We start from the raw sequence: 5042 nt of genomic DNA on the forward strand, positions 1-5042 counted from the left end.
GACCCTTCTCAACAACTTCAAATTTCTAATTTAATTCGTCTAACATGAATGATCATTGATTGGTGGACTTGAAAATTGGATTTGAATCAATTATTTGTAGTACATTGTGCCAAATTTTTCTATATATATTCAAAAACTGAATTTGCGTTTATCAAGATGGACAATTTGGTAGTATTCTTCTAGTGTTTACATCACCGAAGACATGATTTCAGTTTAGGCATTTTTTCACGGTTAAATGTTCTATAGTTGGGTTGATGCTCATTAGTCCGTAAGAGCTCAAGTGTAGAGCTCGCATGCCATCATCTGGCTCCCTTAAATGTTCAAGTGTACAGGTCCGTTAAATGTTCTATACCAAATTCCTGGCTCCGTCCCTGTGGAGGACCTAACCAACAAGAGCGACCTGCTGCTCGCCCACAACCCCGTCCACTAGTCGGTCCCCGTCCTCCTCCACAGCGACCGCGCCGTCTGCGAGTCCCTCCTCATCGTCGAGTACATCGACGAGGCCTTCCACGACGGGGACGAGGGGTCGGCGCCACGGCTCCTCCCGGCGGACCCCTACGACCGCACCACTGCAAGCTTCTGGGCTGACTTCATCGCCAACAAGTGCTTGAAGCCGCTGTGGCAGGCGATGTGGACGGACGGCGAGGAGCAGGCATGGCTGGCGAGGGAGACCAAGGAGAGCCTGGGCATCCTGGACGCGCAGCTGGAGGGGAAGAGGTTCTTCGGGGGCGACGCGCTCGGCTTCGTCGACCTCGCCGCATGCACGCTGGCTCACTGGCTCGGCGTGCTGGAGGAAGTCGCCGGCGTGCGCCTGATGAAGGATGGCGAGTACCCTGCTCTGCGCCGGTGAGCCAAGGAGTACACCTCCGACGAGGTCGTCAGGCAGTCCCTGCCAGGCAGGGACGAGCTGGTCGCCTACTTCACCAAAAACCTACGTTGCACCGATACGGCGATACCGATACGGCGATACGAGTACGGCGATACGTGATACGGCAATTTCTAGAAACAGCAATATGCGATACGGCAAGTATATATATATATATAATTAATAAAATTACATATAATAAAAACAAACATAATAAAATGTGTGAGAAGAGATCAAAATACCACCACATTGGTTGCCTGACTGCCTCTTTTCTTTCCTAGTCTTGAATGATCATCCAGGTCCTCAACTCCTCATGGTGTATGCAAAATAGAAAATACATCACATGATATTAGACTTGATAATCTGAGATAGACAATCATGAAAAGTGGAAAGCAGTAAACAGGTTGGCTTGTAGCATACCAGATGAATATATTTCCAAACTTCCAAGTTCCAACAAGTTTCATTCTCAATGGCCATAAAGAAACAATGCAAAAGTTCACGAAGATAACATGATAAATAGGAAGATCCATAGTCAAACAATCCATAATTGTGCATTACAACATAACAACAAGAAGATACAAGGCTCGGGTGGCCGTAAAACCAAATTCAAACAATGCATAATTGTGCATTACAACAACACAACAACATAAACTAAACGAGACAGCTCAAGTGAGAGCATCCATAATCTCAGCCTCCAATTCGGGTTCATCAAGTGTAAGGTCAGCACCTTCAAGCATGCCAACACCAGTGAAGCTCTCAACCCCATCTCCACCCACATCCCACATCCGGCTTGGCCCAACATGATAAGCATCAGATTGTCTTGAAAGCAGACGCAAGTTGTTATGTGAGAACACTAAATCCTCAGCACGTACAGGAGTGAGCCTGTTTCTACCGGAGCTATGGATGAAGGAATATGTGCTCCAATTCCTTTCAAAGCAAGATGATGATGAGGGCTGCCCAAGTAACTTCAGTGCTAAACTTTTCAAGAACTTTGTGCTTCCTCCATGAGTGCCCCACCATACTGCATACATCAAGATCAAGCACACACACCAAGCACACACACCAAGCACACATCAGTAGTTCAGTACATCACTAGGGGCTTGAGGTAATTGTTGTTTACCTTCTGAGTTGCACGGCAGTGGAGAAGAGAAGAAGATTCAGGCAGAGAGGCGAGTTGCACGGCAGTGGGGACGCCGGCGGTGTGCCGCTCTAGGCGGAGGAGGAGGCAGCGCCGGCGATGAGTTGCTCTAGGCGGAGGAGGAGGTAGCGTCGGCGGTGAGCCGCTCTAGGCGGAGGAGGAGGAAGGGTCGGCGGTGAGCCGCTCTCGGCGGAGGAGGAGGCAGCGCCGACACTCCAGGTTGCAGCGGCGGCGGCGGCGGCGGACCTGGGTCGCCCTCAAACCCTAGGTCTCGGTGTAGTCGAACAGAGACGAGAGAACGCGAGAGAGGCAGAGGAATAGATCGTGCTCGTGGCCTCATGGGCTATTGGGCTCGCTCAGGCTGCGTTCTGTCGCTTGCCGTTGCCGTGTCCCAGCCGTATCGCTAGCGTATCGCCAGCGTATCTGAATTTTTTTCTTTTTTTTTAAATAAGAAAACGGGATACTTCTGGGATACGCGTATCGAAGCAGTATCGGACGTATCGGAGTATCGGAGACGTCCAGAACGGCGATACGGCGACTTCTGAAGTATCGGAGCTTCGTAGCCAAAAACAAGGGGAGGTACAGGTCGTCGATGGTCAAGGCAGCAGCGGTGCAGTGAAGCGGTAGTGAGTGACTCGATCGTTCCAGCAGTACAGTGAAGCAGCAGCCACATCAGAGCTTATGCTACAGTCTATAAATAATCAATGTATTTTTTAGATGTACTAAATAACTACTCCCTCCGTCCCAAAATAGATGATGCAACTTTGTACTAACTTTATATAAACATGTATTTTGTTCTACGCCATAATCAAGCATGGTTTGCCAAACTTTCATCACGGGGTAGAGATTTCGTTTTAGCCGCTTTGTCAACATGCATCATGTGTGTTTTCTTGTAAAAGGGTGTACTAGTTCATTTTGTCCGAGACATACATTGCATAATCTTATTCTTAAATTAAATAGCCGCAATCCACTAACGAAGTCATGATCTCCCATCCCACTAACTATTTTTTCCATGCATGCAACCCTTTTCACATCAACAAATTATGCATGGCTGTCAAATCATTTACCATCACATTATAATTAATTCCCATAATTATTCACGTCATCAACCTAATTTCCCTTGTTTTCAGCCTATCATCCTGCGGCAATGTGTGGGGTTATCTTCTTGTTTATGGATGGTTATGCCAATATAGCTGCCACAAAAAAAATTGGAAACTCACGACGGGCCGCATGAATGTGAGTGAGGAGGGAGTTTCTAGACGGTGTGGTCCTTGCACGGGAGGGTTTATTTTTTTTAGATAAGCTTTTAATTTATAACATGTTGCATGAGGCTTCGTATTCCATACATACGACGGGTTCCTCCGAGCTTCCGTGCCAGCGGTAAGTGGTCCAGCCCTAGTAGGCACCGCGCAAGCTCCACTCCTTTCGTCTTAGTTCTTTTTACAATTTCCGGATTTACCTTTCATTTGTTTCTAATTTTAAAATTTGCCATTATATCATTTTCCAGGCTTCTTATTTTCAAAATATATGCACATTTTTGTTTAATTCATGAATGTATTTTTATGAAATTCATAATTTGTTGAAAGCTTTAATGAAAATTCATGAACATTTTCTGAAATCTGTGAGAATATTTTGATCATATTTAAATATCTAAAAAATTCAAATTCCAGATAACTTTTATAAATTCCTGAATATCGTAAAATTTGCAAACCTCTCTCTAAATTTGTGGATATTTTAAAATTAAGGAACCTTTAAAAAATTGTGATCACATTTTCAGTTAGTATATATATTTAAAGTTCAAGAACAGTTTTTAAAATCCGGAACATTTTTTAAATATGCATATTTTAAAACTTCTGATGTAGCCATTTTGAAGAGAGAAAAAAAAGGCTCTGAAGTGGTCTGCTCGGACTCTTGTCACTAGCACCCTAGACCGACTAAAATGAACGAAACCTGCAGAATTAGACTGGCAGATACACCATCTTTTGGATCTGAGGTGTTTTGATTCTTACATACGGATCACAGGTGCACTCTTGTTACCCGCAAAAAAAAAGAGGTGCACTCTTGTTGTACATGGTTGGAGATGGGTCCCCGGCTTGGCCCGACCGTCATGGTTTGGGCTGAGCATCTATCCCTTGTGCGGCCCAAGCAGATACACCATCTTTTGGACCAAATGTTTTACATCCAGCGGAAATGTCGGCCTGCGAGCCTAGTCCAGCCGACCGCCTCCAGCCTACGGATATCTTCTGGGAAGCTCCTATACGGCGCTGCAGGCGCCCGTTCGCGCTCCTCGCGCCTGCAGCGCCCCGCGCTGGGCCGGCCCACGAACAAGCAGCAGCAGCAAAAAATCCTAGGAAAAATGTTAATTGTGTTGGGGATTCGAACTCGCGCCTCTACATCCTGCAGACGCGTCGCTAGCCACTGCAGACACTTCATAATACTTACCACTGGTAATGTGTGTTATTTAAGTACAATTACAGCTGCGCTGGTCCAAAATTTAGAAGTTCCCAGATTAAAAAAAAGTTCACGAAATTGTTTCAAAAAGTAATGGTTCAGATACTAAAAAAAAGCTCACGAAAATTGAAAAAAGTTCACTAGTTCAAGAAAAAGTTCATAAATTTGAAAAGGTCCACTAATTTCGGAAAAGTTAATGAATTTTAAAAAGTTCATGAGTTTGAAAAAAGTTCATGGATCGAAAAAGTTCACGAAATTCAATATAGTTCAAGAAAATTGAAAAAAGTTCGTCAATTTTCATAAAAGTTCACGAGTTTGAAAAAAGTTCACGGATCAAAAAGTTCACGAAATTCAATATAGTTCAAGAAAATTTAAAAAGTTCATCAATTTTCATAAAAGTTCACGAATTTTGAAAACGTTCATTGATTTCGATAAAAGTTCATCGAATTAGAAAAGAGTTCACCGAATTTGAAAATAATTTCAATGATTTTGAAAAAAGTTCATCGAATTAAAAAAACGTAAAAGAACGCTAACACAGAAAAATAGAAAAAGGTAAAAAGGAAAAGGATAAAAGAAAGTAAAAGTTCA

General features: G+C 43.8%; 1 pseudogene; it reads left to right on the forward strand.

The window, feature by feature from the left end:
- Positions 1-281: 281 nt before the first annotated feature.
- LOC123084213 (probable glutathione S-transferase) lies at positions 282-988 on the forward strand (annotated as a pseudogene).
- The last annotated feature ends 4054 nt before the right edge of the window (positions 989-5042 follow it).

Source organism: Triticum aestivum, chromosome 4A (assembly GCF_018294505.1).
Source record: "Triticum aestivum cultivar Chinese Spring chromosome 4A, IWGSC CS RefSeq v2.1, whole genome shotgun sequence".
Lineage (NCBI taxonomy): Eukaryota > Viridiplantae > Streptophyta > Magnoliopsida > Poales > Poaceae > Triticum > Triticum aestivum.